Source organism: Coloeus monedula (genome assembly GCF_965178545.1).
Source record: "Coloeus monedula genome assembly, chromosome: 24".
NCBI classification, from domain to species: domain Eukaryota; kingdom Metazoa; phylum Chordata; class Aves; order Passeriformes; family Corvidae; genus Coloeus; species Coloeus monedula.
Genome location: NC_138804.1, coordinates 298,962 through 324,722, shown reverse-complemented (window position 1 = coordinate 324,722; position 25,761 = coordinate 298,962). Strand labels below are relative to the sequence as shown.

Genomic DNA, 25,761 nt, shown 5'->3' with positions numbered 1-25,761 from the left:
CACATGTACAGCACAAATTTGCACTGGTGCAAGACAGCAGAGATAAAGGCTAAGAAAAAGACTCCCTTTATAGCCCAGCTCATCAGCCACCCCCGCCCTCCCGGCCACACTACACTGCAGACTCGAGTTTTGCCCTCATGATCTCCACAGCAGCGCTTCCCAAGGCCACGGGGACAGCTCTGCTGCCCCTAAACCCAGCCAGGATCCAGCAAACTAAGAGATTAAATTAACCCTGTGGAGCATCAGAGATGATCAGGGCAGGATGGGCTGTGGACAACCACCCTGCTCTCCCAGCAGCTTTTGGGTAAGAGGCATTTTAAAGCAAAAATTCCTCTCTTCCGAGCAGAAGGACGAGGAGCTTCAAGATTTTATGAAGGAAATCTAGGACCTGCAAAAAGAGCAGGTGATGCCCCCACAAGAACACTGTTAGACCTTGCTTCTTCCTGGAGTGTTTGGAGGGTAGGGATAGAGATAACAGCTAATGGGCTCCTGTAAAACCTTCATGCCTCGTGAGTAGGTGGGACAAAGATTAATTGTGTGGATTGGAAAATAAGTGGTGTATTTCAAAAGCAGGAGTCAGGTAGGGCAGAAAACCAGGTGTGGAGAAAGGACAAGGTATGAGAGCAAAGGGTGAAGGAGGAAGAGGAAGCAAAACACTGGAGGCAGCGCAAGGCATGAGCTGGGGGCAGGGAGGGGACACAGTAAATGAAAGAAGGGACAGAGCTGAAAAAGCTTTCTGGGAGGCTCGTGCTGTTATTCTTTAAGAGAGTCATTAAGGAGGCGAATGACAGCACAGTGCCAAGCACGGGCCATCCAGAACCGCTTCACTTTCTGTGCTCAGGGCATGACAGCACAGCAGAATTCCACCCCGGCTGGCCAGCCTGGTCATCAGGCATTAGTCACTGTCACACAATGACTGCAGACCATATATTATAACTAAATCCTACCATTCAGATGCAACTTAAATGAATTGCAAGGCCGAAAATCCTTATCTTTGGGGCAAAGATAAGCGTTTCCATTTGCTTATGAATGCTGGAGATTAGATTTGTTTCAGGAATAGAGTTTTGGGGTGCAAACACTGTTTTTAAAGAAGCTGCAAGAATGACATGGGAACAGAGGACCTGCCCTGATTCCTGTGTAACAGGAGAGGAGATCAAGTATGTTAGAAGTAAAAGGAAACTGCCTCTAGAAACAGAAAACTCTGCAACAGATTTCTAATGAATATGGAAAACAAAGAAAGGCATCAAATTGAAACACAGTGCAAGGAAAGAAGTTCAGTGATCTCTGCTGGCTGGGAGAGCCATAAGGAAAATCCACAAACCCTGCTGCATCAATCCACATTCAAAAGGCTCATCCTCCCAACCACTGTGCTTCACACCTTCTTAAAAACAAGGAAACAAATGATTTTCCTCTCCCACTTGAACCAGACCCTTCCTACCTGCTCCCAAGCACTTTCTCTGAAGCCTCCAAGTCATGACTTGAATCACAGAAAGCTCCAAGCCTTGTTGTGACGGCAGTGACTAAAAGCCAAACCATCTGAAAAGCCCAGCTTCACCCTGCAGCTCCTTTCCCCTTGCTGCCCCACCTCCAGCTGGGCATTGCCAGGATTCCTCATAACTTCCCTCTCCCAAAATGCTTACGCAGGCGCTGCCGAGCCCTGGCCTGCTCCAGCCCAGAAAAAAGTTTGCTGAGCACAAAAAAGCCCTGGAAGCTGAACTCACTGCTCCTACATTCCTACTGATCTTCCAGCCACAACTGGCACCTTGTTTCCAGGATTCACCAGGTTTTTGCTCCCCATCATCCTTCCCAACAACTCTCATCCTTTCTCACTGCGCAGATCGTGGTCTTGGACACCTCATGTTTTTCCAAGAAAGCAGGATCCATGCATAGAGCTTCTTCCCATGGCTGCTGATCCAACACCCTGCTCCTGCCACAATAAGCTCTCACCTTGAACGTCCTGCTCACCAGTTTTTAAGAGGATTCTGACTTTGGCAATTAGTTCTGTAAATACTCTTGGGCACTGGGGAACAAGCGTGGCCCAACACAGGCTCAAAAAGGGGGAAAAACGTGTGACTTGCAATTCTTGCCTTTCCGAATCCAGCACTTTAAGCAAAGCCGAGGTAAATCCAAGATAAGCGTGCTGCTCCAGGATTTCTTCTCACCAAGCCATCGACCGCTCTCCCCATGAGCTCTGCTGCAGCAGATCACTCAGGAATCCCAGTTCTGGATTAGAATCAAGTGCAATTGGTTTGTTTCAAACAAGAACTGCCAGTCCATAAACCCCCTGCACAAAGCTGCGTCTTATTGACTATTTTTAATAAATAGGGCTGGCACAGTAAAATTGAACAATTGTTAGGAACAATAAAGGAGACAGACTTTGATTACAACTATTGAGAAGCAATACAGGGATGCTTTAGGATTGAGTATTTGCTTTCCAAGGCGAGTTCTGTCGACTGAAAACAGCAACTCGGAGCAAATACTCCTTAACAAGCGGTTTGGAGCAGAGCAGAAAACAGCACTGCACAGCAAGAGAGGAACCAGACCTGTTTTTTGGGATTTTTTTTGTAGAGCAGGCAGATAGCACAGTCACCGTGGTGGTGCAGAGAAGGCAGGCAGGACTCCAAGGCGAGCCCTGCGGATGCAACGCACACAAAGAGCTGTAAATAACAGGTGAGTTGGAGGGAGAGATCTGGCAAGGTTCTCCTCACTGGTATTTGACCAGTTAGCATAGCGTTACTGGGAGTCACCTGGGTAATTCCCCGCTCAATGTGACACACAACCTCTTAGATCAGGGACCATCTGCAAATAAATCTGGACCCCAGCAGTGAGATCATCTGTCACAGTGTCTGGTGTAGCACAAAGCACCTAAGAAGGGCAGAGCGCTTTTTTTGGGGAAGGGAAGGGAATTTAGGTTTGATTTCCAAGTACGTCAGGGTTACCAACCACCCTGCCCTCAGCAGGGCTTACAAAATCCTCTGCCTGGACACAAACAGTCAAGGAGACCAAGCCTTCAGCTAAGCGCTTTGGAGAGCCGTCTCTAGGAGTGCCTATCGGGGGATTAGACACACCAGCAGGTTTGGGAATGAGGGGGAAAGGAGATAATCAGATCTGAAATTCCCATCAGTATGAAATAAGACTTAACTCAGTCGCTTGCCAACGCAGACCGACTGTTCTTTCTAATGTCTGTGACAACTCTGCTTCAAATTTCAAGCTTCTCTCAGCAGTAACTACTCCCCCATGTAGCTGTAATGGCCAGAAAGAGACTGGCTTTTATGTAACCCCAAAAGACTTGCAGAAAGGGAAGCAGCAGCCACACACACACACAGAGGGAGAACTGAGGGGAAAAAAAAAAAAATCAGCATAAGGCTCTGCTGAGTGCTCAGGGCTATATCCAAGCTCACAATGCAGCCACAGAGAAGTGGGATGCGGCAATCAGAAATGCTCCAGTTCCACGCTCAGAGAGAGACCCAGCAATCAGTGCTGCATCCGAGCAATAGGGAGCGAAATTATAGAGAAAACTGCCATGTGATGCCACAAACTACTCCATCCCGCCAGCTGTAACAAGTATTCATTCCCAAAAACGCGTCACAGGCTCATCTGTCATTACCAGCCCAGCCTGCCAGCAGCTGAGCAGGAGTCACCAGTGAAGGGCAGCTGCAGGGCTGCTTCCTTTCACAGTGGTCTATTCTCCCAAAAAACCACAGGGGAGACGGACGGGTAAAACCCCCCTGGGCGCAGGGGAAAACATTGCCCACCATCTCTCAGCAGCCGGTGGGATGGGAAGCACAGGCTGTGTTTTCACCCACCATCACACAAAAGCTCTCCTGAACCAGGGTCTACTGAAAATCCAGGACCTTTGGGAGAACGCGCTCAGCCGATTACAAAAACCCACATCCACAAGCCCTCTGTGCATTAATAACGCACTTCAATCACCAAGCGGAGAACTTTGCAGGCCCGACCTGCCAGCGTTACGAAAGAGGCTGTTTGGGCAATAATGTGGGGTAAGAGCAGCACTGCCCTTTTCCACAGTGATGTTCTGACACTGGCAATGTCAGCCCTGGTCCTGCAGCATAACGAGGACTGTACAGTGTGGAGTCCTTGAGACAACAAGCATCCAGCCTGCTCCAATCCCACAGTAAAAATACTCCTTTTTTTTTTCTCCCCTGCCTTCCCCCCCCCCCCCTCCAGTCTGCTGGCTCTGAAAAATGCAAAAGAGGCTCAGAAAGCCATTTTCTGTGCGTTTTTTTTTGTCTGGCTCATGCATTATCATCATCATTTACTGCCCTCAAGGGGATTGCACAGGTGTGACTGAAAATTTGGCTCTTCCTTTTAAACTTTTTGTTATCAGCTTTGCTGAAGATGATCTTGCTGGAATAAATACCAGGCTGCTCTCCTGGAGAGGGACTCGATCAGAGCTGTTGTCAGAAATCAGGCTGGGGGTGGAAGGATGGGGGTATCACTAATGGGGAACATACAGATCCTCCTGGCTTCTGCTGGAGTGCTAATAGAGACAGCAGGTTGACCTAGACTTTTATTTTTTTAATTCCTAAAAAACAAACCATTGCACTAATTAATGTTTCCATTCATTTAGCTGAAAAACAAGTTAAACAAAGAGGGTCACCTGGTGTTCCTATCAATACCTGACTAGGACACAGGCAGAACAAATGCATTTAAATAAAACTCTAGAAGAGATGTGACAAGAGAAAGGCAGTTTAGCTCAATTAAAGAGAGCTGTCACAGGGATTTGATTCTCAGAATACAGAACTATTGATTAAACAGGAATTAAAGCTCTAGAACAGAAAGGTTTCAAGGTCTTTGCTGCGAGGGTATACATCAGGAGAGAGAGGCAGGGCTCCTCCAGCGCCACAAGAGCTCTGGCTTTGTTGCTTCCTAGGAAACAGGAGCAGCAAAGGGAGCAGAATGCTCTCTGCTAAACCTGTGAATAATTTGGGCAAGGATACAAGGTCAGTGACAACACAGAGCGGCATCACGACCGTCAATCAACAGGTAGCTTTGGTGTCCTTGCGTATTGAAAACCCACAGCAGATTCCAAAACATTTCAGGAGTATGTGGGGAGAGGTCTGGGCAGGTTTCGGTCCTAGCATCCCACAATCCTAGAACGGTTTGGGCTGGAAAGGGCCTTAAAAACCATCTTGTTCCACCCCCTGCCATGGCAGGGACACCTCCCAGGGATGGGGCAGCCACAGCTGCTCTGGGCACCCTGTGCCAGGGCCTCCCCACCCTCACAGGGAAGAATTCCTTCCCAATATCCCATCTATCCCTGTCCTCTGACAGTGGGAAGCCGTTCCCTCTGGCCCAAAGTCCCTCTTCAGCTCTCTTGGAGCCCCTTTAGGCACTGGAGTGCCTAAGGTCTCCCTGGGGCCTTCTCCAGGCTGGACATCCCCAGCTCTCCCAGCCTGTCCCCAGAGCAGAGGGGCTCCAGCCCTCAGAGCATCTCTGGACTTGCTTCAACAGGTCCACATCCTTCCTGTGCTGAGCACCCCATAGCTGGAGGCAGCACTGCAGGTCACCAGGGCGCGACAGAGGGGCAGAATTTTCCAGGCCTCAAAGCCTGTAACAGCGCAGAATTCACTTCAAAGGGTCTTGACTAGAAGAGACACAGGGTAGGTGGGAAGGCAAGCAGTGCCCTTCCCACAGCTCCCCGTGGAGGTCCTGCAGGAGCCCCTGGCTGCGGGAATGCCTGAGCAGAAGCCCAGCCCGGCTGCTGAACCGAACGGCGCTGCCTCCCTCAATCCCGGCCTGAATTCCCGCTAATGAGCACAGCGGCTTTGCTTCCTCTGCTTCCCACCAGCCTCCCCAGCCAGAGGAAAGGCTTGTGCCTGTCGCACTAACAAAGCCCAACTCACAATACAGCAGCACATTCTCATTCCTGGGCAGCGCTCGGTAATTAATATGGAAAGAGAGGGTGTGCTTTTTTCCCCCTAAATGACTTATTCGTTAAGTTCGAGCATATTTTAACCTTCCTTTTCAGCAGATAAACTCTGTCTCATTTGCAGCTAAGCTCAGCCTTCCCTTCTTTGCCACACACTAAACTATTTTGATTAATGAAAGAGTAGGAACAAACCAGTTCCAAGTGTTTTCTATAGAGCTCAACTGCTCTTTCAGTTTCAACTCACGCCTAGATAATTATATCACAGCTCTGAGTGCCCCCACCCTTCTGCTGCACTTGGGGAATACTGGAAAGATAAGTCTTTTCTTAATTATTAAATGTAAATAGCTCATTAAATATAATCCAATTACTTTAATTGTAAGAAAAAGGAAGTAATTACAATATGTACATGTATTCTTGCCTGAACAGTTTTAATATCTTAAATGAATCTTCGCAGCATTAATATTTTAAGTCAACCTTTGACATGAGGGGAGAGAGGAAAAAAAAAAAGACTGACTCCCTGATGTTTTCCAGAAGTGTTATATCTGCTGGGATTTCGGTCACAAAAAACCTAGAGAACAGCCTTGAGCATCTAAATCAAAATGGTTTATAAACAGCATCTTAATAAAGTCAAAATAATACACAGGCTTTCCATTGTGGAGGGAAAAAATAAATATATAAACACAATGCCACGTGAAGAGCCTGATTATGCTTTTGGGATCTCAGGAGCCCAGCAAGATGGGCACTACTGTGAACTCGGGAGAACAGGCAGGATCCCACCACACCAGTACCAAAAGCCACCACATACCTGGGATTTTCCAGGTAGTTCTCCTTCCCTACACCTACGGTTTGTCCTGTTCAAGGATGGGAAGAGGAACCAGGGCTGGAGGAGAAGGGGCCTTCTCCAAATCTGGGATTACCCAGCTCTTCTGTGGCAGTGTCCAGTGAGGTGACCCCACAGAAATGCTGAATGCAGGGTCTGTGTGTGCACAAGCCATCTGTGCAATGCACAGGCACGGCACAGGATCCCAGGCTGCCATTTGGGATTTGCAGGCAGAGCTGCAGGAAGCTGCGAGGAGCAGTCCTCTGGTTTTGCTCAACAGCATGACAATCCCTGGACTCACTTTCTCCATCCCTGCCGCCAGCAGAACAACCTTCCAGCAGACTCCAGCAAGGCCCCACTGTTTCAATCAGCCCCCCTGGTCTGACAGAGCAGGGTCAGGTTTCAGCTTGGCTGTGGTGACAGATGCCTGTGAAATCTCCTTGGGACAGGCAGAAAAATATTCAGTTTAAACTGCAGTTGTTTCCATTTTGCATGTTCTGAGCCCAGCAGTGATCTCACCTTATGTAATCTCCAGTGCAAACTCCAGGCTCTGGACCATCCAAAACTATTTCAGGGTGTTTGAAACCATAAAACCCCAGAATGGCTGGGCTTGAAAAGGGTCTTAAAGACTAACTCGTTCCACCCCCTGCCATGAGCAGGGACACCTTCCACCATCCCAGGCTGCTCCAAACCCCGTCCAACCTGGCCTTGGACACTTTCAGAGAAGGGGCAGTCACAACTGCTCTGGGCAGCCTGTGCCAAGGCATCACCACCCTCACAACGAAGGATTTCTTTCCAAAATCTAACCTAAACCTGCTCTTTCAGTTTGAAGCCATTCCCTGTTGTACTGTTCTCCAGGCCCTTGTCTGAAGTCCCTCTCCAGTTTTCTTGGAGCCCCTTTAGGCACTGGAAGGGGCTCTGAGGTCTCCCTGAAGCCTTCTCTTGTCCAGGTGAACATCCTCAGTTCTCCCAGCCTGTCCCCAGAGCAGAGGGGCTCCAGCCCTCAGAGCATCTCCATGGTCTCCTCTGGACTTGCTCCAGCAGCTCCATATCCTTCTTGTGTTGGGGGCCCATAGCTGGATGCAGTACACCAGGTACCAGCGTAGAGGGGGAATCATCACTTTATTGAACTGATCTTTTTGGGAAAAGAGAGATTAGACCGTATCAGGGATGCTAAGGATGCAGACCTTTCTAGCCAAGCTTACCACAAGGTCTACAATAAGCTGCTTTATGGAAACCTCTCATGTGAAGCCAGCCCCTAGATGTAACCTCCTTGATACAATATTGAATTCTCAATAGCAACCAAAAGGCTATTTTGTGTAAGTTAATTACAGCCGTTTTTAATTTAGCTTGCAGAAGGGAAGCGGCCAGTGATTTCATGCTGCCCTAGACAGAAGGTAAAGGTTTTCCACAAGCTGTGTTTATAGCTCTACGCTTTCCTCCAGCAAAGCACCGGCTCCGCAGCTGCTGGTATTGAAAGAACAGGATCTGGGTGTGTGCATGGTTCTCTCTCGCCTGGTTGGGTTTTTTTGCAGCTGCAAGGCCAAACCCATACGAGTGCGTGTGTGCTTTTTCTTACGGTGACAAAGGCAGGGTGCCTGAAAGGGAACTTGCTTCCGCTCTGGCAAGCACTCAACCAACTATTTGCTGGGCTAAGGGGTGGTCGGGGAACTTTCACCCATCCATTCAGCCAAGGCCACTATTCCCCCTCCCTCCCAATTAAATCCCATTTTTTGCACTCCATGCATGAACTGCAGCCACACCAATACATCAGATATTGAGGCTGATAGCCTCCTCTGAATGCCACTTAAAGCCCTCCAGTGCGGAGCGCTCTGAAAGCAAAGCATCCTTCATTCTTTGAGCGACAGAAAGAGACTTTTGCTATAGAGAGACCTGAAGTAAGACTCTAAGTAGTAGGAAAAGGGCATCCAGAGAAAGAGGAAATGAGAAATTAAAACCACATTCAATCTTATTAGTGGTAATACAATAGGTCAACAAGAGTACTTTGCACAACTCCTCGGCATGGGAACAATTTATGCAGAACTTGGAGCAGTGACACCAGCAAGTCTGGCGTTTACCGAAACCAGCAAATTTTGTCAGCACTATTTTAAAGTGCCCAGTTGGGAGAGGAGAGGGCTGGAGGAAGATAGTGCCTCCATGCCTTGCAGAAGAGTACACTTAGGAGAGGAGAATGTGAAGAATACTCCCCCTCCTCTTTTTCCATCTGAAACATTTTCTCTCTCAAGGGATTTCCAGCATCTTACGAGCACAGACTCTTTGAAGTGCTGCAAAGTGGCACTGCTCATCATGTCAGTAATGATAGTAAATAAGCTCCAGTATTTTGTTGATCCTTTTCCTTTTGCTTTACAAACAAAAGGTCAGAGTCATTAGCCCAGTTTGATGAGCGGGGAGAAATGGAGGCTTGGAAGAGGCAGGTCGCTCTGGAACATCATTGGGAACACCAGTGAATAAAGAAGACAAATCGCTGAAGTAGAGGGACAGCCGCACTGGATCATCCAGCCTCCAGATACCCCACGTACTCTCTCCATCATGGCCAGGCACCAGATGCAGCAAGAGAAGAGCATGGGAACAACGCGAGCACAGAGCAAGAGCTCTCCCTGCTTTTCCATGCTGCAGCACCCCATTGCACCCTAAAACCATGTGGAAACAAACACTATCATTTAACCGTCCTTCATGGATTGCTCTTCCATAAACCAATCTGATCAGTTCCTGAACTCATCTGAACAATGCATCCATGAGATCCTGGGGCAGCAAATCCCATATTTATCATGTTAGGTGAAAAGACGCTTCCTTTTATGCCATTCACTTCAAAATTAGGGGATTTTAATCTCAAATCTGCGTGTGGCTTTGCTTCACAAAGGAGTTGTTCAAATAAATTCATCACCCTTCATATAAAACAAGCCCCTTCTGAGCAGAAGGCTTGCATCTTCAAGGCCAGGTTGAATGGGACTTGGAGCAACCTGGTCTACAGAAGCTGTCCCTGCCACTGGCACAGGGGTGGAACGAGATGAGCTTTAAGGTCCCTTCCAACCAAACTGTTCTGGGTTCTATGATCAAACACAAGAGAAGCGCTCAGTTCTTATGGAGCATTTTCAGTATAAACCAAACTAATAACTCATGGTTTAGGTTTGATTTACAGCAGCAGTGAGAACAAACCAGTTTTAGTGGCCAGCTCTGTGTTTGACCCATTCTGGACTGTGCACTGCTTCCAACAGTAATGCAGGAGAACCCAAACCTCACAAACAAGTCACCAGTGACCTGGGAACAGCTCACCCGAAGCAGTGACACAGCAACAGCCTCCTGGGCAGAACTTCCAGTCCTCAAGAACCTATGCCAACTGCTGCTGCCTCACAGGCATCTCCCGCCTTCCTCTGTCAGCATCACAGCATCCCTTAAAGCACCACTTCTCCCCAAAAAGAGTCTGGGATACTGCAGTGGAAGAGGAGTCAACACAGAAGGCACTGAAGGAACAGAGCAGGTCACCACTGACCCATTTGTGAGAGACCCATGGAGCTTCCTGGTGCTTTAAATTCCTTCATCAAAGCCCCTGGCAGATGCATACTTGAGATATCTGAGCTCCACCACTTCTCCAGTAGCAACCTAACACCAGAGAGCTTTCCCGCAATTTCAGGAATTAGGGCAGGATCTAGACAAACTATTTCCCAGGCCCATTACTGTGGGGAAGGAGCTGGGATGGAGAGAATGTGATTAACAGCTCACGCTGCTTGCTCAAGAAAATAACGTGGAAGTCCACATTTAAGTTCCTCTGGGAAGGGACCTCCCCTCCTACTGCCTTCCAGGCAGGGAAAAAAATATCCTGCAAACCTTCAGATGGAAAAAGAAATGCCATATAAATGAGAATTAGGCCTGAATCTGACCACCTTCTACCAAGCACTCCCTTCACAGTGAAGCTTGATCTGCCTCCCCTCCTCAAAAAAGAACCAACACGTCGTTTTATTACACAGAGTTGCAAAAATACAAAAGGAAGTAAATGCCACCAGGGTGGTTCTGTTCTGAGCAGTCATTTGCTTATTACCCAGAAGCCATTGCCACACGCCTTTTTTTAATCCTGTGTTTATAAATACCTAAAGTATTTAAATAAATGTTAATCTGCGGTAACTAAGGCCCTGATCTCACAAATATTTATCCTTGCACAGTGAGAATAAACACTCAAATACACAAATTTCTTACTACAGATCCCATTTCAGCCAGAGTGTTGTTGAAAACAGTAACACACCAGAAGACAGTCTGGGAAAATAGCTGCATTTTGCCTTCCTGAGTTTTCACAGTGAGTCAGTTTTGGGTTGTTTCCTGTGCATTTGCTGTAGAAACTGTACAAAGGAGCAAGGGCAGAGCTGAGCCACCGGACAGGGCCCGTTGTGGCTGTTGGAACCCTCAGAAGGAGCTTTTGGCAGTGTTTTTTCCTGGTGTCCCATTCTGTACGAGGACAGCAGGAACTTTATCCACAGCACATGCAAACACAATCGCTATTCAATCCCTTTCCTGGTTTGTGACTGACTCACGAGCAACGTATTTTGCTCAGCTGAATGACCAAGGGCTCAGTATTATCACCAAACCAAGCAGAGGCAAACCCCAAACCTTGCCTTTAAAGTTATTAAATATTTTGAGTCCAGAAAACCCACAGAGTGAAACTATCTAGAAGGATTAAAGCCAAGTCTTAACACTTGCTGAAATCTTCTTTATTACAATCTGTCAAAGAAAACCTGATTTTTTAAAAAACATTAATCCTACCAACCTTTGTTCTTCTATCACCACAAAAATATAAAAAAATAAACCCAGGAGAGGGATTTGTTGCTGTAACTTTATGCACATGAGGCAATCACTGAAATTTTAACCCCTCCACCCACATGCCGCGATTATCTAACCTTGGTGAATGAAATCAACTTTTCCTAGACCAGCCCTGAAGAATGAGATATATTCAAAGCACGCTGAGAAACTGGGTTGGGACTGATCAGAAGGGTTGTATTCCTTGTCATGAATCACTGTCTGCAAATACCTTCTGAGTTGTAACTCACAAAAATACACCATTTCTGTGTGGTGTGTCACATTAGTCATAGGGAAACCAGTTTTATACCGGCATGAGCCATCAGAAAGGTTTTATTTCTTTAAATTAAAACAATGGAATTTGGGACATTTACTTTTTGATCTCGTTACCAGACAAGACAAAAAAATATCACCGTTCTTTTTAAAACCAGTGGAAAATACATAGTTTAGGGAAAAGTTTACAGAGTTCACCCCTGGAAGTTTATCCTCTTACAATCCACACTTAGAAAGCTTCACCTCATCTCAGGTGGGCTACAAGGGAGCTGCTTTAAAGCTCCAGGCTTTAAATCATGCAGAAATCAAGGCTTTGGACGGTAAATCCCAGAAAGTCTGATCCCACCATCAGCAACACACCCAGGAATAACAGTGACAACTGCAGCTTGAGCCAGGATCAGTGTCAGGCGGCTCTCGCAAGCTCAGGTCACGCTCTGTCACTCAAACTTCATGTTTTGAAGCACATTCCTTAAAAAGAAATAAAACCCCCAAAGTGCACAGAACTTTGTGCCTGGTGTGCTCTGCCCCACTGCTGGGAGAGCGCTCCTGCCTGGCTCTGGATGCCAGAGTCACTCCCTGGACGTGCTGGCTGTGCTCTCGTGGGGAGATATTGGCTCTGGTTTGTTTTTAACTCAGTCTGGGATTAAACTACGAGTCGGTTTCTATGGCAAAACCCACTCAAGGTCAGTAAGGGACAAATCGGAACGAAAAGTGTCGCAACGCAGCCTTTTGAATTCCTGCAGTGTTTAGCAGCAACTGATTCTGCAGATGTTGAAAATGGGTGGAAAACATAACTACTGCCCTTCCTCATGTGACTGAGTGTGCAAGACTCGGTACTTCCCATAAAGTGGGACTTCCCAGGTCTGTGGAAAGTGCCTCTGCCCATGGCAGGGGTGGAATGAGATAGTCTTTAAGGTCCCTTCCAATCTAAACCATTCCATGATTCCATAAAAGCAACATTTTTGCATCAGTTTTGTCTCAGGGAAGCACATCCCTACCCCTCATTTGGCTTCCAACATCTTTTCATTTCAACTTCTCCCTCTCACGAGTCTTCAGGAAAGACACAAAAGTGTGAGGGTTACAGAGGGCTCCATCAATTATGACTCTGCCTGCAGCTGATGTATTTAACAGAAGATTTTTTAATCATTATTAACAGAATTTCATGTCCACCAGCATCTGCAGTGCTGAAAGATTTAAGACTTTCAGTGTTTCCTAGTGCTGAATTTCCAGCATTAGCACATCCCTCAGCCCCACCAGTGCTCTGACCCATGGAGAGGTGCCCAATTCTGTTGTTGCTACTGAAGAAAGCAAAACAGCAATGCCAAATGTGAAACTCTGTCAGGGAAATAAAAAATCCTACCACAGGGACGTCCTTGAGGTCAAGTGACAGCTAACAGGGAGAAGCTGCATTCCTTACCTTTCTCCAGACTACATGTCTCCCAAAGTAACCCCAACACTAACCTAAATGCTGGTGAGGTACAACCACAAGGACATTCCCTAAGAACTTATTTCTTGTCTAGAAGAAATATGGTCTGAGGCCACCAGGAGGTCAGCGCACTAAACCAAACTATCCGACCGTATCCCAAGCCTTTTCTCAGGGGAAAAAAAAAATCCCAAAGCACGCTACAGCACCCACAGGGGGTCACACCAAGTAGTTTTAGATTTTACGTGCTGTGGATGGTTCATAGCCAAGGGGGTGACACACACAACTTAAAGTGTTCCCAGACAGATCGAGGGGTGCACCCAGGAGTGGGGCTATAAGACAGGCAGGAGGGAGAAGTTTCCTTCAATAAGGGCCCCCAGCTCCCACCCGGACACACTTTGGATACGGACACAGACACGTTTTCACAAGTCCCAATGTCAAACTCAGGCAGCAAATGCCGGGAAAGGGAGGGACCCCCTCTGCTCCCCCAGCAGAGCCCCACTGCTCCCCCCTAAAAGGGACCAAGCAGCACCCCCTTGTCTCCTGAGTGCCCAAGCGTTCCCCGCTATGCCAGACCTCTGTGACAACCCCAGCACAGCACACACCGGCCAGGCCTCGGGAGAGCCCCGCAGGCGACATTTCCTTCACCCAGCACGGGGCTCTGAGCACCCCCGGGCAGCCCGCCCCAATTCCCCACAGGCCAGCCCGGCCCGGGCACACACCCCGCACCAAACCGCGGCCCCCGGGAAGGGATGCGGAAGTGTCAGCCCGGGGATGGAGTCCCAGACCGGGACAGACCCCCAAAACCCCCTCCCAGGACCGCAGGAGCTGTGTCTCACTATGTGGCAGGAAACACCGCCCGCCTCAACCTAACAGCTCACTATTTGGCAAGGGCCTTGCGGCCCACTCCAGCGCCTCCGCCTCTTTCCCCCGGGAAGAGACGGCCCGGGGGGGCTGGGGAGGCCCGCTCGCCCCTCTCGCACTCACCCTGTCCGCGGCTGTCCCCTCCGGGCCCCTGGACTCACTATCACCAGGGCGGGCCGGCCCGCCCGTCCGCCATTCCACGACTCCCCCTCCCTGCCCCGACGGGCCCTCGCCCCGCCTCCCCCCCGCCGCCGCGCCATTGGCGGCCCGCCCGGAGATGCTGCCGCGCTATTGGCTGCGGCTCTCTGTCCATCAAAGCCGGCCTACGCCGCTTTCGTACGAACCTGGCGCAGCGGAAGAACCGCACCCAAGCCGGCCGCGCAAAGAGAGTAAACAGGGAGGAGTGTACCATGAGGGGAGATAGACGGGGGGAACCCTGGCCAGCCTGGGGACAGATTACGGGGGCAGAGGGGAGAACCGCGCCACCGATCGCAATTCCGACATCTTAAATTATTGGGGTTTTTTGTCTATGAAAGACAGAGCTTGATATTCTTCCAAACGGCATTGGAGGAAAGGGGTCTCTGTCACTTCCGCACCTCCCCCGGAGAGCTCCGCTTTGGTGTTGCCTTTCGCCTCTATGGTCTCCCGCCCTGCGAGGAAAGTTCCACCTGGGGGAGCGGGGGTGTCAAACCAGGGCGGGGCGGGGTCTGGGATTCGGAGTCGGGGGTTGTGGGACGAGGCGTGTGGGGTGGGGAGTTGTGGGACGAGGCGTGTGGGGTGGGGAGTTGGGGGACAGAACTGCAGGAGAAAGGGTGGAGGGATGGGGGGAGGCGGGGGGTGGCAGTGGGGCAGGGGGTGCGGTGACAGGGACAGTGTTGGGCTGGCCAGCGGGACCGGAGCTTGGCCGCTGCCAGTCCTGCCGCAACTCCCAGGACCCCCAGCCCCCGTCCACCTCCAGCCCCCTGGTGAGGGGGGCGTCCCCAGCCCCCAAACCAGGTTGCCATCACGGGGGTCCCCGCAGCTGGGCCATGGGGACAGCCCCCGCCCTCCTGGCTGGCCACGCAGGGGCGGTGGCCGCTGGAATCAGCCGGGTGATGCTGACTGTGGCTCCCACCTGGGTTTCTCCGTGGCTTGATGCGGCTGGGAACGGAGTCAGGGATTAAAGGAGCCTGGAGTAACGAATAGGGCTGTTGGGGACACGGGGACAGGCCCTGCTGGGTGTCCTGCATCCCAGTCCCACAGGGACGTCGCAGCATGTGGGGGTCACCCCAGGGCTCGGAAAAGCCCTGTTTCCTGCCCGGCCTCAGCACAGCGTAGGAGCAGAGTCCTGGAATCCCTTGGGTTGGAAGGGATCTTAAAGCTCATCTTAAAACTCATGGGCAGGGACACCTTTGAGCAGACCAGGTTGCTGAAAGCCCTGTCCAGTGTGGCATTGAACACTTCCAGGGATGGGGCCAGCATCCTGCAACTCATCCTGGTCCTTGGCAGGGCCAGGGTGATGCTAATGCCCTCCAGAGACTGCGGGAGCAGAGGTCTGATGAGAAATTCCACCACATGGCATTCCATGTTTCTGCTGGTGCACTTGGATATTAAATCCTCCCTCCCTGCCTGATGATCAAACCAAACCTGTGGGCTTGAGGGGGAAGAGGGATGAAGGCCACTGGCACAGACATCCATCTCTTCCCCGCTCTGTGCTCCTGCTTTAAACCAAACCACAGGGAGTAAATCACCGGCGCTCCCGCCAGGCAGCACACAAATCCATGTCGGAGCCGTGATGGCGGAGCCAGCGTCCCAGGGTCACTCTGGTGTGAGCCGTGCCTGTCCCTCATGGCCATGCCTCCTCTGCCCCGTGACACAGCCTGTGCCTGCTCCGGGCGTCTCTCTGCCAGCGCTGCCATCCCTCCTGATCCTCCTGGGAGAGATGGACACACAAGCATGTTGAAAGAGCCATTTCTTGCCTGTTTTTTGCATCACTTTCCATCATGAGTCCCACCTCTGTAGGATGGTCAGCACTTCTGGTGCTGCCTGCTGCCCTGCGCTGCATCCTGGCAGGATGAAGTGGGACACACGGGATGGATGGGGTGCCCAGGGCCTGGGATGCACGGGCACATGGGGTGCATGGGGTACCTGAGAGGCAAAGGACATACGGGATCTATGTGGCGCCTGGGATTCATAGGACACATGGGATGTCCAGGGTGCCCGGGATGCAGTGGGGCACACGGGATGGATGGGGTACATGGGACACTGCCCCAGTACCCGCATCCTGCCCTAGCACCCCCAGTTCTCACCTGTGGGTGCAGACCAGGGGCTGAGGTGCTGCTGGAGGCCGCTCAGCTCCATGTTTTCCAAGCTGCCAGCGAGCCCTTCCCTTGAAGAAGATCTGCCTCTATCTCAAGGTGTCACAGCCTCAAGGGACCTTCCTAATCTGTATCTGCACTGCAACCTTTATCTCTCCTGCTCTGTTTATAGCTGCCGAATAAAACCTGCTAAACTGCAGGATCCAGCCCCCCCCTCCCTGCCTTCGTGCCCCCCGACACTTTTCCCTGGTGCTCTCGCCTGCCAGGTGCTTTCCTGTGTTCTGCTGGAAGTAAATGATGCTCCAGGGGATGGGGAAGAGCAGCCAGACTGCTCCTGCCTCCCATTGCCCTCCCAGGTGGGCTCCAGCCATGTCCAAGCCCTTGATAACCTCAGACAGACCCTGGCACAAATCAGTGCCTCATCCCAACCCTGATTCCCTCAGCCTGGGCTTGGATGCTGCTGAAAACCAGGTGGGATCCAGCAGGTCCAGCCTCATCCTCTCTCTGTGTGATGCAGGGACTGGGAAAGGGGACGTTCTCCACGGGAGGGAGGAGATGGCAGCTTGTTGTTCGCTGGCCAACTGCCCCTATCCCAGCAGGCACAGCTGCATCCCTGCTCCCTGTGGGAAAGGAGCCAGGGCTGTCAGCACCAGAGCTGTGAGGATGCTTTGGGAACATGCACCCAGGCTTCTCCTGCATCCCTGATTCCCATGGACCTGGGATGCACAAGGACACGTGGGATAGCAGGGGTGGAATAGGGCTCACAGGATGGGCAGGGGAGCTGGGATGCAGAGGACCCCTGGGATGCATGGGAGGCACAGGGTACCTGGGATGCACAGGGGGCCTGGGATGCACGGAATAACCAGGGTGAAATGATGCACACGGGGTGGATGGGCTGCCCGGGGTGGATGGGCTGCAAGGACACATGGGACGCACGGGACGCCCGGAGGCAGTGGAGCCCACGGGATGGAAGGGGTGCATGGGAAACCCGGGGTGCCCGTGATGCGACGGGCACACAGGACGGACAGGATGCGTGGGATCCCCGGGATGCCTGGGGTGTCCGGGATGCGCAGGAGGTGTCCGGGGTGCACAGGAGGTGTCCGGGGTGCACAGGAGGTGCCCGGGGTGCACAGGAGGTGTCCGGGGTGCACAGGAGGTGCCTTGTGTGCGGGTGCCCGGCGCGTCCCCGCGCCAGCGTGGCGCGGGCAGTGGCTGTGCCGCTGACATTTACTAATCAGCTCTCACCCAGCGCACACCCGCTCCCTTCTCTTGCTGTCTTGTCTCCATGGAGACTCCGCAACCTTTGCTCACTCGTTAATGGTATCTCAGCAAACGAAACTCCAACGCCACCCAGCCTTCCCCTCCCGGCCCCGGGAGAAATCCTCGCCTCTCACCTCCATCCCCATCCCCTCCTGCCGCTGGGGATAAAAGGGACAAGTCCTTGTTAGCGAAGGACCCAGCCACGGGGGCAAGTTCTGACGGTGGCGCAGGGAGGAGGGAGAGCCACCATCATCCTCCTCGCCACCAAAAAAACAAGGCCGGGGGATTTTATTGCTGTGGCAGCAAGGACAGGCTCCATCCATGCGGGATTCCGGCCAGCAGCCCCTTTCCTGGCTGATTTATTGAGCCACGAGGCTTGGCACGTGGTTCTGCCTGCTTTTCTGTGTTCCCCCATCCCAAACCCACACCCCAACATCCACGGAAGCCACCCAAAAATCATCCAAAGGGAGTGGCTGGTGCTGGGAACATGCTCCGTCCCCGGTGTCCTGCTCTCGCTGATTCTGTTTTCAAATTAACATGGGAAAGATGCCCATTACCTGCTTCCAGATAATGACTATGATTAGGCAGAGCTCTGCTGCCAGCCGAGATCTGAAGGATTTCTGTGCTCTCCAGCAGCGCTTTGCCAGTGCAAAAACAAGAGCAATAAAGTGTAAATAAAAGACTAAAGGAAATCGTGGGTCCATCAGCGGATGGGGTGTGTGGAAGGGGCTCTAATGATGGGCTCTCTGCGGTGGGGTAGTGGCTTCAGCCTCGCTCCAGGCAAGGGAAAATTGGAGAGGGGCTGTCCCAGTGCCTACACCCCATGTGTGAACCTGGCTCAGCCTCTGCTTGCTGGGAACTGGGGGTTTGGGGAAGGGAAATTCAAGATGTGCATGTGTAAGGCTGTTCTGGGGGGGCTCCTGGCCCTGCAGATTGAGATGGGGGCTTAAAGAGTGGGGGGAAAATAGCTGGATCTTCTGAGATGGCTGCACCAGCTCCCAGAGCACCTCTTCTGCCTTGTGGTGTGCCACCCTGCACCCATGGAGCAGGACAAGGGGGACCCCTCTGTGCCGGGTGTCCAGGGCCATCTCCATCCCCAGCCCACCAGAGACCCCTGGGCAGGGGATGCTCAGGATGTGCAGGGAGCAGCCCAGGACCCACCAGGGCTGAGCTTGTCCCCATCCTCTGGGGATGCTGGGATGTCACTGGGGGCACTCGCCCTCATCCCACTGTGGAGGGAGGCTCAAATCCCCTGCCTGTGCTTCCAAGCTGAGCTCCAGCTCTCCCCCCGAGCCTGCCAAGATCCCCCCCAAACCTTCCAAGATCCCCCCACCACGGCCAGAGGAGATGGAAATCCTTGGCCATGTTCATAAGCTCCCTCTCTCTGACAGCCTTCGAGGTGGCTCTCATCATCCTTGGGGATGGTCTCCCAGGACGGATGTTCCCATGCCTGGATGGGGGTGGTGGTCCCCACAGTCCTGGGGGAAGCTGGAAGAGGAGCTGCCATTCCCTCTGCTCCGGGCAGTAACTGGCATGTCCAAAAACTGGTCCCACATGTGGCTTGCAGGCAAGGCGGATCCCTGGGGACCCCACGACCCCATGTCACCCCACTGGGCTCCCACTGCCAGTGGGATGGGCACAGGGGAGCCCATCCCAGCCGGGCGGAGGCAGGGAGCTAATCTGTGCTCTGATTAGGCAGAGTTCCCAGCAACGGAGGTTTCTTCTTTTTTCTCCCCCCCTCAGTGATAACAAATAATAATATAATCCCCTTAATCCCTCCCCGAGGAGCCAGCACGCATTCCCGGCCGGGAAGCACCGTGCTTCTGCTGCCGCTGATAACTCACACCCAGGGTCCCCAGAAAAACAAACGCTTTGGCTCACACGTTGCCCCCCAAAACTCCCTGTGCTGCCCTGTGGCACCACCTCCCAGCAACCCCAGACCCCCCATCCATCCCCACTGCCATCCTGGGAGGATCCAGCAGCACTCCTGGTTCCTTCCCACTTGGCGAGGCCATCATGACCCTGCAGAGCCCCCAAACTCAGCCAAAGGGGCCCATCCAGGACCCCCATGGAGGCTCTGCCCTCTCGGCTCCTACTTCCTTTGCAGTGGGGAAGTGGCAAAGCCCCTGGAAGCTCAGCACTCCAGGTGCCCCTGCACCTTCTGCTCCCCAGGGACAATGCCATGGGTGCCCCCATGCACCCTCCTTGTCCCCAAGGAGACATCTGGGGGGTCCCACAGCCCCCCAAGGCGCCCTAGCTGAGCCCCAGTGCTTTGTTTTAGGGCTGTTGGTGTGGGGAGCATCACCTCCTGCCCCAGCTGCGTCCCCAGAAGTGCTGGCACAGATCCTGCACCCCCACCCACCACTGGGGTGCTGGGAAAGAACCCAGCTGGCAAATCCCCCTCTCTTCCCGGGGACCCCATCCTGCCATTTCCCCCCTGGTGCCCAGCCCTCCCTCAATCACCATCCAGCAAATATTAATAACAACCCTGCAACCGCCTGTGCTTTTATTCCCTGGCTTTGCTGGCCCTGGCTCTGCTGAGCTCAGCTCCTCCAGCTCCAAAATGCCTTTTAAAATTACCAGAGAGTGGACACCCCTGCGATCACCCTGCCCCCGGCTGCCCCTTCCTCCCTGGCACCCGCCGCGGGGCCAGCAGCACCCATGTGCCATGCGGGGAGCTGGGTGCCATCCGCCCCCCTTATTTGAGAGGCGCCAGGCTGGGCTTGATTAAAACCAAGTGAAAGCCAGAGCCAGGGCAGAGAGGGGGATTAGATCGCTCCGGGGAATGTTAATGGACTCCAGAGCTTTCTGCCCGGCTGGCGGCTGGGATGAATCCAGCCCTGGAAGGACAGGCGGGTGCAATGAGTGCGTCAGGGCTCAGCTGGACCCCGGAGCACATGGCAGAGCGGAAGGAGGATGGGGGGGCACAGACACACGGGGGGTTGGAAGTATCTTCCAAGGGCCTGGCCGTTCCTCTGGGAAAAGCAGGGGTGGTCTGGTGCTCCAGCTGGGCCCTGCCGCCCCCGCTGCTGGTGCAGGGGCCGGGATTGTGGCACAGCACAGGCTGCCCATGGTGGGGTGGCACCACCGTCACCCACACCCCCATCCCGGCTGTCCTGAGCTGGGGGACAAGAACAGCCTGGGGTGACGCCAGCCGTGGGGGGCTTCAGTGTGTTCGAAGAGGATGTTTGCTGGCAGGAAGGGCTGCTGTGGCAGCAGGGGTGACGGATTGGGTGACAGCGCCAAGATGCTCCCCACACCACTTTCCTGTCTGGGAAAGAGGGACAAAACCAGCTTGGGGTGGCACCAGCCATGGGGAGCTGCAGTGGGGCTGAAGGGGCTGTTTACTGGGGTGCTGCTGGTAGGAAGGGCCGGTGCTGGGGCAGAGGTGCCGCTGTTGGGGTGCCGGTGTCCCCGACGCGGAGCTGTTCCCCGCCCGGCTGCGCTGGATTGCAGGTCTGACGTGGGAAATCGCCTCCCTCCCTCGTTAGCTGTGATTAGCATGTCAAGTGGTTGAAGTTGGTGGGTATAAAGGATGCGAGCGAAGAATAATGGCTTCAATTTTCTTCACGGCACAGCCATTAATTTGAAGGAGAACGGGGTGTCCAAACCTCCCGGCAGCTCCCGGCGGATCCGCCGGCCCCAGCACTGCGGGGTGAGGGCGGGTCCTGCCCGGGGTGGGGGACGCGACCCTCGCGGGGAGCCTGGCACCGGCACAGGCATCCCACGTGCTTCCCGTGCCAGGGCGATGGAGCCATGGGTGTGCAACGTGTGTGCATCCATGCACGCCATCCCCTGCCCCGGCCATCGTCCCGGGAGGAGGAGTTCCCCCGGCTCCAGCCCCAGGTGATGGGCAGGGAGGGAAGGCAGGAGGGCAAATTCCTGCCGTGTTTCCAAGGGGATGGGAGAAGGTGGAAATGGGGGCAGACCTGCCTTTGCCAGGGGCATGCCGGATCCCGGCGCAGCCCTCCGAGCATCCTCACATCCGTCTTCCCCATGGATCCAGTGGTCAACGCGCTGGCTCAGTGGCGGCCCAGCCCTGGGCCCCTCCAACGTGGAGCATCCCTCATCCCATGGTCCTGCAGCATCCCTGGTCTCCCAGCTCCAGCACCCTGAGAGGCCAGAACCCTCCTCCCAGCAGAGCTGCTTAATTAAAATCATCATTTCCATCCTGAGGTGCAGCCAGGCACCAGGACCTGGCTCATCTGGCATCCCTGGGCACCATGTGGCCATGCCGGACTCACCCTGGGTGCCCTCACAAGCAGCTCCCAGAAACCTTCCAAAAATCCATGCTAAACAAATAAAGAAATAGCAAAACAATCATTCTCCCCCCAAATTTTGAGGTTTTTCCTCCTTTCCCCCTGCAAACCCAGGCAATGCTGGGCTGTGCTGATCAACCCCCAGCCATCAGCCCCATCATGAGGTTTTTCAGCCTCTAGAGTGGCTCACGCTGTTTGAGAGACATAATTGAGGCCCAAAAAAAAGATTAAAAAATAATAAGTAAAATCCAGCTGTGGTCCAAGCAGCTGGTCACACCCAGCTCTGGCTCTGTCTCTGGCTGTGCCAGGTGATGCTTCCAGCACCTCGAGGTTGGGTAGGGCGGTCCTGTGAGCCCCCCTGGGCGCTCAGAGTGCCCCATGCCCCTATAACGGGGGGGCGTTGGCTTTGCTGCTCCCCCAGCCCAGCCAAGAGGGGGTCCTTCAGCATCCCCCCACCCCATTAAGCATCTCCCCGGGCTGCGGCAGCGCTGGCAACCCCGACCCCCCCCCCCGCTCCCCCATCCATCAGTATGCGCCGTGTGTTCCTCTCCATAGCAACCCCCCTGCTCCCCCCCGCCCCCCCCAAACCCTCCTCTGCCGCAGCCCTGACCCCGCCGGCACCGCTCACCTCTCCCACCCACAGGTAGCTGCTCCGCCCCCACCCCCCGACCCCCCCTCTCCTCGCCCGGAGGACGCTGCCGCCTTCATCTTCCCAGGCTGGAAGTTGGTGGATTTCTGGATTTTATTTATTTTGTCCTTATTTTCCTCCTTTATTTTTGCTACTTTCTGGCGTTGGTGCTTCTCCCATCCATCACCGGGAAGACGCGCGTGTGCCTGTGCCCCCTGCCCCGCCAGTGCTGCCGGGGAGGGCTGGGCACCCCCCCTGCCTGCAAAGCCGCCGTGGGTCCCCAGGGTGCCACCAGGTCCTGTCCCCCGGCCCCCACTGCCACCCACCCGCAGGGCAGCAGCAGTGGGGGCCCCCGGGTCACACCGCGCCCCAATTTGTACCAAAATTCAGCTTTCTTGATGCAATTCCCACCTTAAGCCAGATCCTGGCATCCCCCCTAAATCCAGGGAGGGTCAGCATCCCTCCAACACCCGCCCCCGGCACAGCCAGGCCGTGCTCCCCCAAAAAAGAGAAGCAAGAAAGCAGCGGGCATCGCTCAATATATAGGTTTCTTTTTAATATAAAAAAAGTGCCTATTAAAAATTCCTTCCTAAATAACACAAAAAGACCGTTTGAGGGGCAAAGCGGGGGCCGGGGGGGGCTCACGGGGGGGCCCCTCTGGCCAGGGCAGCACAAGCACTGCACAGGGCAGCTGGGGGGGCGGGGGAAGGAGGGGGTATTTTGACCAAATTCGGATGTTCTTCCCTTTTATTTTTTTTTTTTGTGAATTTTGCCTTTTTTTTATCCATTTCAGGGTGTTTTTCCTCTTTTTATGTGTGCGTGTGTTTTCTCTTTTTTTGCACAACCCACAAAGCTGTACAGAGGTTGCTAAACTCTCGAGGAGGGGGGGACACACACAGGGAATTTGTGGGAGGAGAGGACCCCAAAGCCCACCTGGCACCCACACACGCACCCACACCCTGAGCTCGTCATCGCCACCGCCTCGGGGACCCTGGGAAAGGGACCCCCCTTTGCCCCAGCCCCCCCCCACTCCCCCTCCCCACCAAGAGGGTCTGTGATTGATTTATTCCTTTTTTTTTTTCCTTTTTTTAAAAATTTTTTCTTCTTTTTTTTTGTTTTTTTTTAACTCCTTTTTGTTTTTATACAAATTTGGATCTTTGGGTGTGTACTGCCAAAAAAACCAACCAAAAAACCCAACAAAAAACCAAAAACCCGCCTTCGTTCTTCAGAATAATAATAAAAATAAAACTCAAATCATCATTGAATCATTAAAAAAAAGGCAACGGAAACCCAAGGAACCCATGCGGAAGTTGCACACCACAAAACCACAGCAGATGTACAGAATGCAATATACAAGACACAATTTATAATAAAACATTATATACAATAAATAGGTTATTGTTACTTTTTCTTTTTTTTTTCTTTTTTTTTTTTTTTTGTTGCTCGATCTGTAAATAAATTTTTTCTCAGTGCATACTGGGGGGTTTTTGCTCTTTTCTGCTGCATATTCAGCTCTTGGATGCTTTAGGCCTGTTCTCCGTCATTTTTGGATTCTCCCTCCGGTGCGTGATTCTCTCTTTTTTTTTGTGTGTATGATTTTTCAGCTTTTAAAATTTTTTTTTTTTTTTATCCTTAAACATTTTTTTTAACTTCTTTTCTTCAAAAGTATTTACAATTGCTGGTTTTGTGCAGAAAATGAAAATTAATCAAATAAAAAATAAAACTTAGAGAGTCCCTCTGCTTCTGGCTGGGAGGAGAGAGAGAACGCGGCGCCGGCGCCACGGCCGAGGCGGGGGCCGGGGGCGAAGCGGGGGCGGCGGGGGCGGGGTCCCCTCCGGAGGTGGCCCCCTCCTCTCCTCTGCTCTCTGCTCCGGCCGCCAGGATGGGTGGGGGGCGCAGGGCCGGGGGTGCTGTGGCTGGGGGGAGAGGGAGAGAGGGGTGAGGGTCCCACCATGGGGTGCCTGCCCACCCCCACCCACACGGACCCGGGGGCCTGGCACCCACACACCCAGGGCTCTGAGGTCCTGTTCACCCCAAATGTGGCACCCACACACCCAGGGCTCTGAGGTCCTGTTCACCCCAATTGTGGCACCCACACACCCAGGGCTCTGAGGTCCCGTTCACCCCAAATGTGGCGTCCATGTCCCAGGGGATCTGGGCTCCTTCCCATCCACACCCAACAGTCCAGGGTCCTGCTCATTCTTGTCTGGCACCCACATACCTGGGGGTATCGGGCCCTGCTCCCCCCATCTGGCACCCAAACACTCGGGGGTCTGGGGCATCCCACACCCCCTCAGCTCTGGCACCCCCGGGGTCCTGCACCCCACATCCCAGGCTCCAGCCACCCCCAGACACCGGAGCCGACAGGGTCCCCAGTTTGACGCTTGGTGGGGCAACACCCGGGGAAACTGCTCGCAGCCCAAAAGGGGCTGAGGGCACCCAGAGCGGGGGTGCAGGTGGGTCGGAGAACCCACCAGAGCATGGAGCACCCAGCACACCCTCCCGGGGCACCCGTACGGGGCGGGGAACGCGGCTGACACTTTACCTGGTGATGGTGGCGTCTCCGAGCCCCGCTGGTGACGCTGCCAGAGCCTGGTGGGGGCCAGCGCTTCCCAACACCCATCGGTGTCCGTCCAGCAGGAGCAACCCCCGTGGCGAACGAGCGGACGGGGAGGGACAAGAAAAAGAAAAGAATCCCCAAACAGCCTCCCCCGGGGCGGCCAAGGGGGTCCCCGGCCGGGCTGTGGGCAGGGGGCACCCAGCGCTGACCCCCAGATCCCCTCCTGCCCTCCCTGCCTGCGCCCCTGCGCCGGGCCTGGCGGGGCCTGCGCTGTCTGTCCGTCCATCCGTCCGTCCGTCCGTCCATCCGATTGTCCTGCTGCGGGGCGGGGGGGGCGGCAGTCCGGAAAGCAGAGCCGGAGGTTGGCAGGCAGAGCGGGTTTGAGTGCGGAGGGGGAAAAATGGGGGGTTTCTCTCTTCATCCATCATTATTAATTTTTTTCCTTTTGTTTCACTTATTTTTTATCTTTTTTTTCTCCTTTTTTTTTTCTTTTTTTCTCCTTTTTTCTTTCCTTTTTTTTTCTTTTTTTTTTTTTTTTTTTTTTAGAAAACAAACAAACGGTTCCAATCCCAGTTAAATACAGAACTTGAAAAGTGTTCCAGAAAAAAGTGCTGGCTAAATTACCTCTGAAAGAGAAACACAACATGGAGAGAGAGGGGGACATGATGAGAAGGGCCC

The 25,761-nt window shown here is 53.2% G+C and overlaps 2 protein-coding genes across 4 annotated transcripts in view; both read right to left on the bottom strand.

Moving 5' to 3' along the window:
* The window catches only part of WASF2 (WASP family member 2), a 32,123-nt gene extending 17,856 nt beyond the window's left edge, over positions 1-14,267 (bottom strand). Inside the window, exon 1 of one of the 2 annotated variants that reach the window (XM_082296600.1) lies at positions 14,203-14,267. The gene's annotated coding sequence lies outside the window, so the exon portion shown is untranslated. Of the gene's footprint in view, positions 1-2,543; positions 2,633-14,202 lie in introns of those variants that run through there. The other variant, XM_082296601.1, reaches the window with a different exon arrangement.
* Positions 14,268-23,860: 9,593 nt separating this feature from the next.
* The window catches only part of AHDC1 (AT-hook DNA binding motif containing 1), a gene marked incomplete at its 5' end in the record, with an annotated part of 49,910 nt that continues 48,009 nt past the window's right edge, over positions 23,861-25,761 (bottom strand). The window contains 2 exons of one of the 2 annotated variants that reach the window (XR_014227059.1): positions 23,861-24,439; positions 25,069-25,709. Of the gene's footprint in view, positions 25,710-25,761 lie in introns of both variants that reach the window. The other variant, XM_082296546.1, reaches the window with a different exon arrangement.